The sequence below is a fragment of the Corvus hawaiiensis genome, chromosome 7 (genome assembly GCF_020740725.1).
Source record: "Corvus hawaiiensis isolate bCorHaw1 chromosome 7, bCorHaw1.pri.cur, whole genome shotgun sequence".
Taxonomy (NCBI): Eukaryota; Metazoa; Chordata; class Aves; order Passeriformes; family Corvidae; genus Corvus; species Corvus hawaiiensis.
The window spans coordinates 37,500,127-37,512,137 of NC_063219.1; the positions used below are offsets into that span (position 1 = coordinate 37,500,127).

A 12,011-nucleotide genomic window follows, 5' to 3' on the forward strand; every position below is an offset into this window, starting at 1 on the left:
AATTTTATTTTGGATTTTGGTTGTACTGCGTTCACTAAAATCACATAAGACTAGGAATTTTCTTTTTTTACTTTTCTTCTTGATTTTAATATAAAAGCTAGATTACATCATCACCAGATTCCAGGAGCTCTGAAATTTAAAATTAATCTAATGACTTGAGGCTCAATAAAATCAGGACAGTTGGCAACTTTTCTAGAAAACATGAAAAGTTTCTGTATTGGTTCTTGCAAGAAAATTTCACTCGTTTCCCCTCTGTCAGATACATTGCTCCTCCACCAAAATATATCAAATATTCAGGAACTTATAAAATAATAAAAATGTTCTCCTGACACGGTCTCGAAGGCAAAACATTTTTTAAGTGAGGTGCATTTCAAAGCAAAGCTGTGGGAAAGGTTTCTATTTTTCATTCTTTGTATGGAACTGTCGTGTTATTTGATTAAAAGGAGTCCTCTTTAATAGTTTTTCTAATGGCATTTGAGATTTCATGTCGCTAAAGTTGAGCCGGGACTGTTCATGCCGTCATTCAACAAGGACAGCAATTCACGGCTACTTTTCAGACGAGCTAAATTGATCAGACAAGTCAGTCAATGTCATTGAGCACTATTTGTCACTTCATAAGCAGCTACAATCTGCTGCTCTATAAATGCAGAGGGACCGTCGAATAAATCACATCAACCAGTGGGAGTAGATAGTATCCCTTCATCCATAATTGGAGCGGTCCTCTCCTGTCACATTCGCTCATTCCCCGTGACTCCGGCGCGGATTGACACTGACAAAGAAAGAGCAGCTGCTGTCAGAGGAGCTGGAGTCTGTCTGCTGCTCCACTCTCCCCACTAATAGATATCTATCATAATATTGTATTAACATCACAAAAAATCAGACTTATAGCTCTGCTATCTGGGTGTATCGATGACATATGTAGGGGTTTCTCCTGGGTTGCGGGGAAGGCTGATTGATGCAAAAGGAAAGCTCTTGATTAAAACCACTTACCAAATCCATCAGCCGCAGGAATATTTACTGTTGTCTATGCTGCTGATTTCACAGAAAAAAATATGATTTAAAAAAAAAAGGAGAACCTGATTTGTTGTAAACAGATCTAGAAATTTGTTAATTGTTATTTGTTATATACATTGTGGAATTTTTCCTATGAAGTGATTTTATGGTTATATACTTACCAAAATAATTAAGGAAATGGAACATCTTGAAAAATATTCTCATCTGTTTAGCAAAAAAAAAAAAGCCCCCCCAAACTTCTCTCTGGTACCCAGTTTGGCAAATATGCATTTTCTAAGTGAACAGATGAAATCAGAAGAGAATATTTATTACAAAGGTGTGCCAGGCTACGAACTTTTTTCCTGGAGAAATGTTGGATGGTTTCTACCAGGAATATGTTAGACTAATCAGCTCTCTCAGTGCTGGAGAGAAATCACAGTGGAATACCCAAACTGCTGTGTAGTCACATGTAAATCTCTCTGACAACCTGGAGGCACGGATCATTTGTTCAGTGTTCGGTTCCAACAACAAGCACTTGGAGGAAAATACCTTGTTTGCTTATAAAAAGATTGTAGCTGAATATGTAATTGCTGAGAACAGAGCACTGGGATCCCAGGTCTCCAGGATGAGGATCTGGATCCTTTCTCTTTATTTTGGGGGAGAAAAAGTCTTAAGTCAGTTTGCCTGTGTGTAAACAAGGCTTCACGTTGTATGCCTTGTGGGAAAGTAGTGAAATGCTTTCTTTTTAAAGGTGCTCGGCGTAAATGTCATGTTCCTGGCTGGAGTCTTTGCTGGGCCCAAAGGCGAAGTGTAATATCAAATGACTCCTACAATTTTCAGTCTGGGACGTCTCTTGACCCGTGTGCACAGATGATGAACAATTTCTCTTTTCTGAGTTGGCTTCTTTGCCTCTTGGTGCAGAAGTTGTCCTGAAAGCATGCCAGGAACCTAAGTCATAGGTAAGCAATAGAAATTATTTTATATATGAAAGACTCAATTCTGTTAATATTCATATAAATTCCGCTAGAAATGCAGTTCAAAAGAAAACTCAAAGCAGTAGATCATAAAAATATTCATCGCTAAATACAAGACTTTGACTTGTTTTTAGATGAAAATCATAGAAATGTTATGCTTAAAACCAAAATGTGAGACAAATCCATGTGCGTTGAAGAACTGAACAGCATCCAGAGGAGGCAGCTTACACAGGAGCGCATTCATTGTCAACATCTGATACTGAAAAGGTCAATAGTTAATTAAATAATCCATCACCTTAGGATAGAGAGCCGTCCTCACTTCTGACAATCAATGGCAGAAATATTAAAAGGTCAGAAAATGAGTTACTACATATTGTGTTTTCTTACTGTGTGTTATAAAGATGTGGCTTGTGTTGAGTGGTGCGGCCATGAAGACAGGTGGGAAGAAATATTAGCTGTTGCCCAAATATTTTCTTAGATGCTCTTTTACCAGACTTCTTTATGTGTGGGCTTCTGAATCGATGGACCTCAAAGATGCAGTAAACTTTTGCAATGAGAGTTTAAGACTGTATCACAGAATTTATAACACTCTTGCTTTAATTATCAGTGTGGTTTTGAGAGCATTTTTCTCCTGTGCTTCTTGAGGTTTGTACTGGCATAAACTGGATGAGCGTGCTGATATTCAGGTCTGGTTTAGATACGGGCTAGAGTTACTTTGGGAGCCCAATAGGCAGTTTTTTGGTGTTTATTTCCTTGATCTGATGGGTATAGCAGGGTAAACAAAATCTGCTCAATGACTCCTGCATGTGTCATTCTGCCAGGGCATGGTATGTACCTGGTCCCAGGGTTATTCTTATGAATAATTGTATTACTTATTATAAGGTCATGCTTTTAGACACTGTTTATAAATAATTTAAATTAAATATAATAACAGTGTTACCATAAGTATTTTTTGCTTTTTCTGGTTGTCTTTTGCAAAAGTCTTTCCCTCCCTGGTTTTGGGGTACTCCTGAGTTGTGTTTGTCAGATGATGAGTGCGGGTGACTTGGTGCATTTTTCCATTCCTTTCTCAGGATAGGCTGAAGTTTTCTTGCTTTCTGAATGGAAATTGGGTTTTCCATATGAAGGAAAACAACTGACTGATGTTTCTGTGCCCAACACAGCTGGAGGGGGCTCCTTTAAGCAATGCCCTTCTCACCCTCTCCAACAGCCCCTTTATGTTGGGACCCTCCAAACTAAAGGGAGGGCTATGAATGCACCAGAACTGGGATGTGCTTCCCTCTTCTCTCACAGTGCAGAAACCATATGTACTTATTAATCCTCTCTCTGTTTCTAAATTTTCTTAATTTTGCTTTCCTGGTAGATAGCTTTTACCCTGAGTGTAAAAGTCACTGCACTGAATTCCGGCAAGTGTTATATGATTATTTTATCTCTCTCTATAAAGAGTTTTGAAAGACTTTGTATGAGAGGCAATATAAAAATAAATTGCATTGAACTAGGGCTTCACCTCCCCACTTTTTTAGTGCAGAAACCTTTAGAGCAAAAAGTGTAATATAAGGACAGAGGAGGAGATTAAGACTGTGTCATGAAAGATGTGACGCTGGGTGACAGGTCCGACCCTGCCTGGGCAGTTTGGTGGGTTTGCAGTCAGCTATGCATTAATTAGATTTTAAGCATGTTCACAACTGGGGAAAAGCCTGCTTGTATTTTTAGTGGGAAGGTTATTTTAAGCCATGAGAAAGGTATTAGGTACTATCTACTGTGGTGCATTTATATAAACAAAGGTCTACCTGATGGCTGTACAAACATCTGTTCTGTTGTTACCCAACATTGCACGGTTCATTAACACTTACCCTGTTGGCCTCTGAAAGGCCAGTTCTGGAAGCACATAATCTTACTTACAGATCCACAGTTGCAGTAATTTGACTTTTAAAAGAAAATATTCTTAGCTTGGGGGTAACGAGGGGTTTCTTTTTTGCTGTTTTTTGTTTGTTTAGCGTGTGCGAGTCCCACAGTAAAAATATCATTTTATGTTTTACAATGCCAGCTCAATAAATTACATTAATAAATGACTCCTGGTTCATGAGAAGTGCTGTATTTTGACAATATTAGCCAACCTTACCATTTGTTTAAGCAGGAAAAGTGGGGAGCCAAAATAAAGCTGTTACAGAAGAAATCTCAAGAATGTTTATGAAATTTTGCTCTAGCTACATTTATTAGGAGTAGAAGTGTAGTCTTAATTTGTCATGCAGAATTCCAGGGGAGTGAGTAATTTCTAGAGCTTCTCTAAATGCCAGGACTTAATATTTTTCTGCAGCAATTTGTTTGTAAACATGGAGTAAATTGTATAGGTTGCAATGTGACAAAAAGGTATCTAGGATTTGTCATCTTCTGCTAACAGCTGTTGGGTTTATTTTATAGCATCTCATGGGGTTTTTTGGATAAATGCTCTGCTGATGGCAAGCAAAAGCACCCTGAGGATCTCTAATGGTGGGCACGCACAAAGTTTAACTGTAATAAGCTGTTTGTCAGGGATTTGCTCTCCAATGGATCTGCTCCCCCGGGTCGCAGCCATTCCCACCAGGGTGTCCATGTGTCACCTTCAGAGAAACCCACACTGAACAGGAGGCAAACTCCAGGCAAAATGGTAATCTCCCTTCTGGCAGGGAAAATTTTATGATGTGAAGAGGGGAATCAGAGCTTCCTAAGGAAGATTTTTAGGGGAATGGAATTAATGAATTTTACTTGCCAGTTTCCCTGATACTGCAGGAATCTAGGATATTTTTTTTTGTCGCTCCCAGCTCTCTTTCTTATCTTGTGACATACTGTAGTTGTGGACTTTGCTCTTTTATTTGGTAGTCTGAGGCTACATCTTTGTTTGTGGTGGACCTGCAGAGCTGGGTTAATGGTTGAACTCAATGACCTTAGAGGTCTTTCCCAACCTTAATGATCCTACTGACCAGTGCAGATGGAGCTGATGCTGAGGGCCTCAAATCCACCATGTTTGTTTTTCGGGGCTAGCTCTGGACTGAGGCTGGTGTGGTCCCATGGACTGACTCCCTGGTACTGATGGACTGGTTTGGGTTTGCCCTTGTTGTGCACCAGCATTTTAGTGCCATTCCAAGGGCACCCAGCGAGTGGTTTCCAGACAGCTCTTTGCAGTGGGATGGATAGCAGGGACTGGGAGATGCCTTTCAGAAGTTCACTCTGGACTCAAGAGAAAATTCCTGCAGAAACACACACCTGAATGTTAGACAGTGTTTTGTGGCCTTACCTTATGTAGCACGATGAGCTGTGTTCTCAAAACTCTTCAATGTTAGATGTTTCTAGCATGCTTAAAATCGTTCCCATGCCCTCATTCAGTCTTTGTGCAGGAGGCAGGTGAATATTGCCATAGGTGCCATCAGCGCATCCCTAGGCTGAATGTGAGCACAGCAGAAACCTCGGTAAATTCATGGAAACCACATTTTAGGCACATTATTACCTTGGGAGAGAGATGAGCCTGTCTGCACTAGACATGTCCTTTCCTGAATCCTTTCAGAGGTTTTTCATATTTGAGTAATGTGGCAGTGAGTGAACCAGCACATCAGTTCTCATGGTCCCCTACTCCCCAGATCGATTACACCCTGTCACACCAACACAGCAGAAGTCATCGTCTAAGGGGAAAACCCACTCGTTTCTCACTGCATTCCCAACAGCTTCAGAACCTCTGCCAGCACATGTTAGCTCTGATAACATTTTAAGATACTGCTCTATTGAAATGAAAGCCTTGCTTGCAAGGCCACGCTGTCTGAAGTTCTCCCATCCCTCATTTAAATCCAGCGTAATTAGCCCAACTACAGACCTTGTTGTTATACATGCTGAAGTATAATGGCTGCTATTATAGCAGCTTGCAACAGCAAAGATATATGATTTTGAACGATATGTCAAGGAAAAATAAACATGTTTCATTTCTTCATTAGATAATGTTTATTTATAGCACAATATATATCTACCTCCACTGTACCATTAAAGTTTTGACTGCTTTTTAACTATAAAATTTGATATTGTTGTGGCAGCTGCACTACTCAAATGATTGTTATAGTACAGCTGTTATCAAAGAGTAAGATTTATAGCTGCCCTACATGGTGTAAAGATATGTGCATATTTACTTTGTGTTTTACTACTTATGTCCTATATTTTAATGACACAAGGTGAGATGAAATAGTGAAATAATAAACTCTTTTTGCTGCTGCAAAAGCAAATGGCACGATTTGTTTAAAGTTGGGTCTTTAATTTTCTATTGTGCTACGATAAAGTTTTTTCTCCCTGCTATTTTGGTTTATTTAAATATATTTTACATGTTAGTAGCAATCTTCGCAGGTTTTTTTACTTCTTTTACTTTTCAGAGAAGTGGTCTGGAAGTGAAGTGAGAACAACATGCTTGATGAAACATGTCAAGCTACATTATATTGTAGGTAAGGATCAATATTTTAACCCTTGGATAGATTGTTAGAGTACAATGAGCAGCAGCTTCCCTCATTGGTGCTTTTCTAGGAAAATTAGATGAAGGTGTGAATAGGGCACCGATATCCACTTCTATGAGGCTTCTGTCCCACATGACCCTATTGCAGCAGGTCCCTGAGCCCTACACCACGTACAAAAAGAGGCTCAGAAAATCTCTTGGTAAAGGAAGGGGTGAGCAAATCTGTCCAGCTCAATGGCCAGATCCTGACCATCAGTACAAATAATTTATAGCCAGTGTCGAGCTCTCCTGCCCAAACCCAAGGGTGGTTTCCATGGGATTCAAATTGTCCAACCACAGTACACAGCACTTGCAGAGTAGGCACCTTTGGCTGCTGTTTTGATTTTGCTAGTGACCAATGTCTTTTTACATATCCTTCTTTTTTTCCACTGGTTGGATCTCACTCAACAAGGAGTGCCTAATCAAAAGGGCCTGCAAGCAGAATTGGGTTGCTTCATGAAGGCTGAGGTCCTTCAGCAGAAATATGACACAGATCGAGAGCAATGGATGGTCTTGTGTATAAGAGGAGAATTTAAAATTCAAGCGTTCTCTGAAACACTAAAACCAGAAGGAAACAAAAGGAGAAATTAAGCTACAGGGGAGAGGTGAGTGATAGACTTTACATTCTTAATTCATTCTTATGACCTGCTTTGTGCATCTTTATTTGGTTGATGTTAAGTCCAGTCGTGTCTGTGTGAAATTCAATTATGTTGCCTTTTTTTGAGCGGGGAAGAAGGGACATTGGTTTCCCCTTAAGATAATCAATAAGGCAGTATTCCTCACTCTAGTCTGTGTTCAGCTGAGTCAATCATGTATTGGTGTTTCCTACCACACTCTTTTATGTATTAAATCTATTACATTTATACTTTTCTTGCAATTTTTGTTTGTTTGAAACAGGAAAACATTAACTACAGGAACTTATCTGCTCTCCTTTGAACTAACTTCTGCCTGTTGCCTTGAACATTTCCTATGCCTGTAGTACGTACTTTTATCTCTCCACTGTATTTTGAATATATTTGAACGAAATTAACAGAGTGTTCGAGACACCTTCAGCTGGAAGAGCTGAGCACTGGACAACTCGGTGTTCACAGGCTCTTGCTGAAGATTCAGCCTGCACATCATGGAGTGGAATGTCAGGACTCTGCCAGGTTTTAATGCACTGTACCAACTCTTTCGACTTGGTAGGGAAAGTGACTCCACATGTTTCGGTTCATTTTGGTTTTTTAGCTATATGTACCTTTTTCTGCCACTATGAACGCTTAGAAAGCTGTGTAAAAATGTGAAAATGGGCTTTTCTCCTGAGGTCTCCTTTCCTTCCTGGATTTTCTCATGCCATAAATCCAAGAATAGATTTTTGTCTTGATATTTTGGTTTGCATTTTATTTTTCAAGACAAAAGTCTATGACAAATTAAAAAAAGAAAAATGAGAACTTCATGTCTTGTAAGAGATTTGGCTCTGGATTTGAGAAAAGCTCCATGCTTGCTATTATTTTACTCAGCCATCCCTACCATGAAATTACTTTGCCTTAGGGTGTTGGCTTGTAGGATTTACTCAAGCATTACTTCTTATCAAAACTTTGACCAGCAACATGGTGATCACTGGAGTCCCCAAGCACAGACTTTACAGGGAACTTACAGGCTCAGTTAAAATGCAAATTACTGCTAATTGGGCAAACAAGCTACCAGCAAAGCAGATATGGCAAGTGAGTTGACATTAGGTAAAGTAGAAGTGATAATTAATAAACCGGCAATTTGGACGGGTCATTGGTTTAGCTCTGCTTGATCAATAGCTGCTGTCTCTGTGCATTTTGGCTGAAGCTGCTCCAAGAAAAAAGGTACTTTTGTGATAGCCACTCTGCCCAGGCCAGACAGATGTGCTACACCACATCTGTCCTACCAATCCCAACAGCTTTTTGCAGAGGTAGGGCTCTCCCAATGTAGGGGGAACCTCATAGGAACCTCATAGGTATGGAGACGAGTATTTTGGATTAATTCACTTTAAATGAGCTTAGTATTAGTTTTCAGTCCTTTTGCTGAATTTTTCCCTAAAACCCCACCAGATATTACTGAAGATCAGATTTTGCAATTACAGAGTAACCACATCCTAATCCTGGGTTTTCCTGCTAATCAGAAACAATTTTTCTGCTGTCAGTTGTGTTCCCTTAATTCATTTTGTCTTAACTCTTTCACTACGCTTAACAGAAGATAGATGCCTAAAATTTTCACCTCTTCTCATATGGGGAGCTTTTACACTGACCAGACATCAACAGTAACTTTAATATTGTGTTACAAAAATATTCTTTGAGCATCTTAAGCACATGATTCTTCGAGGTTCAGGAAACAGGAACGAAAAACGGTAGCTCTGCTGTAAAGACCTCTGCATCATCTGTTGAGTCCATTTTCCTTATTTAAAGTAGACAGAAAAAAAAAGAGAACCATAAAGAAGATAGAAAATAAGTAGCTGAAAAACTGAAATAACTGAATATAACACTGAAATAACACACCCACTAAAATAATGAAGTCATAAACACAAGGAAAATTTGTGTTAAGGCTACAAAAATACTTTACCTCAGTTCCCTTGGGGCTTGTCTTTACAAGACACATGGCCCTTTTCACTTTATGAGAAGAATCCAAGACGTTCAGCTGTATTTCCAAGGCTGGGCAATACTTAAAGAAAATATTGTAAGACTGCTATGTCTGGTCTGACCCAGGACCCTGTTTGAAAAAGCTTTATAAATGTGCTGGAGCAGAGGTTTGTCTTGAAGTATACCTGCCATCAGTTGATGGTGCACCCTGGTCCATTAGCTGATTTATTGTAGAGCTGATCCCTTAATGAGGAGCACTCCTTTTGGAACTCAGATGTTGAGTGTCTCAACTGTGCAACTGTTTTTTGAGACTGAACAAAAACAACACCCATAAAGCAATGATTTTGTCTATCCTTTCTCAGGCACTGAGTCACTGTTTTGTGCTTCACAAATATGTTCCTATCATAGAAAATTTTGAGTTGGGAAGGACCTTAAAGATCACCTACAATAAAATCTCCATCTTTCTGTCTACCATCTCTTTGCTTCTATGTATATTCCAGGGGATACAAGTCAACGTCTTGCTCCCACACACTGATGAGGTGATGCAGAAGTATTTGCAGAACTAGCACTGCCTCTGCTTTGCATCCACTGAAGCTGTAGTGATACAGTCTTAGATAGCTCTGTCTTTGCAATGTTTATGCTATTGTTGTCTTCTAGGTCTTAGAAGTCCTTCCCAGTGTCACACAAAATTAGCATTTCCTGTGACCAAAGTCAATAAAATTATTCACGTGAGCAAATACTGCTGATTATGAAAGGCGTTTGCATATTTTAGTGATTATGGCCATATTTTGACCAGAAGTATTTCGACAATTCAGCAAAGTGCCAGACTTTCAGCAGGGTTTGTAGCTCGGTGCCTTTGATTCTAGGTCTTGTGGCCAGGTTTTTATTGTGATGAACCCCCAAAGAGCGCTGGGAGTGCCAAGCTCTGTGCTGAGGAGGGAAGGGAGGCCTCGGGGAAGTCCTGCTCTGCCTTTGGTAGCCTGGCTGTGGCTCCCAGGGTGATTCCTGCCCAGGCTCCAGCACGAAGGGCAGAGAGGCTCTGCAGTGCGTGAGATTCACTCTGTCTTTCAGTCATGACTGCACGTGTGGGTGGCACAAAGAGGAGGTTGGAATGTTTTTAGGGAAGTTTCTCTTTCTTCATGTGCCATGTTAGACAGGGTTGCAGCATTATCTGATAAAACAAATCTCAGCATCTCTTTGAAGAAAATGTTTCTGTGGCAGGGTTTTTGCAGATACATAAAGCTGGATTTGTGTTTAGAACTGCAAAGAGGGGGCTGGACACAGCTGGAGAGGTGACACAGAACTGATTTCACAAGGCCTTCATCTCCCCCTCAGTGTGACACTCGGGATGTGTTGTACCAACAACATCCCTGTCCTCCTTCCCACTGAAAATATTTCACCTTTTTATGACCTCATGGCAGGAAAAAAAATTTTTGACTTATTTTCACTAGGGCAATGGTTCTCCTTAGAGATTCAAAATGAAAATTGTTTTGCCTGTTTAATCACCTTTTAACAATGTAGCAAAGTCATTACTATGTAGAACTGAAATTATTTTCTTAAGATCACATAAAAGAGGAGAAAAGTGTTCATATTGTCTTTGGACTCTTACTTTAGTGACAGTATTGAATATATACTATTATGAAAAGACATTTATAACCTCTTAAATTTAGTCTTTTTCTATCTGATCTGGCATTTGCTGCCTCTATGCTGGTGACCATATGTGTGTGCTATAGATCGTGTGTTGCATGGAAGGAGGAAGAGGGCTGACCAACTAAATCCACCAGAAACAACTATGATACAGCACCAATCTGCTGCAATGCTTTTCTCAGTGTCCAGAAACTCTCCTTTCAATCAGGGCCTCTCAGTTCTGCTGCATTTTTCCAGAGCTCCGTTTCCACCCTGAAAAGTGGGGTGGATGTAACAAGAAATGTACTTTGTCAAGGCTGGCTTGGGAAATATGTTGGGGGTTGAGTTCAAGTTTCTATAAAGTTTCTCTTTGTTCTGTTTTTTGGTTTGGTTTTGGTTTTTTTGTTGTTTATCTGTTTGGTTTTGTTTTGGTTTGGGTTTTTTTTGTGGGGTTTGTTTGTTTGTGGGTTTAGTTTTGTTATGATTTTCTTCCATAGGTGAAGCAGGACAGGAATTCTGTCTCAGACATGGGAAGTGTCCTTTCCAAGCACATAAGGAAGTCTGGTTTGCAGCAGCAGGTAAGATGATCCATTGCTTGACACTGCAGAGGGTTATCCAGTATCACACGGGTCAAGGGGCCGTGTGTCCAACTTGTAAAATTTCTCATTGCTCCTTTCGCACTGGAGGGAGAAGGAGTTGGTGTTCATTGCCCCTTCTACTCTGTAGGATTTCTGCTACAGATTTAAAATATGCAACTTCTCTACTCCTGCAGCAAAGCCCAATGCAAATCCTGCCTCAGAGATGACTTCTGCAAACAGCAAATGAGTAAAAAAACCTGTTATGAATGAAAGTCCCTTCCTAAAGCATAATATTGGCTGCATTTTATTTATTATTTCACTCTGATATTTTTCTACCTGAAGTGGTCACTCAAGCAAATGCATAAAAACCCCAAGAAATCACATTTGTGTTCATTTTCTGACTGGCTGTCCAGGGGTCTGCAGCTTTTTCACAGCACCTGGAGATAATTTAAGATGTTGGTAGTTTTCAGTAGGTGCAGGAAGTGTGTGTCAGTTGTCAGCATCTGCTGCTCTGTTATGTACAAATAGCTCATTTCTGGGAACATAAAATTCCCAGCAGTTTTTTTAGGTGAGACACAGTTGAAATTGTGGAATCACTAAGGCTGGAAAAGACCTTTAAGATCCTTGAGTCCAATCATCAGCCCAGCACTACCACCATGTTTTCCATTAATCATGTCCCCTAGGGCAATATCCACACTATTTTTGAAAACTACAAGGATGGTGATTCCAACACTTCCCTGGAAATCCTGTT

At 39.9% G+C, this 12,011-nt stretch overlaps 1 long non-coding RNA gene across 1 annotated transcript in view; it reads left to right on the plus strand.

The window, feature by feature from the left end:
* The window catches only part of LOC125328754, a 141,114-nt gene that overhangs the window by 55,156 nt on the left and 73,947 nt on the right, over window positions 1-12,011 (plus strand). The window contains exons 11-14 of the long non-coding RNA XR_007204846.1: window positions 1,745-1,952; window positions 6,356-6,424; window positions 6,884-7,076; window positions 11,180-11,260. This is a non-coding gene — a long non-coding RNA (uncharacterized LOC125328754). The remainder of the gene's footprint in view (window positions 1-1,744; window positions 1,953-6,355; window positions 6,425-6,883; window positions 7,077-11,179; window positions 11,261-12,011) is intronic.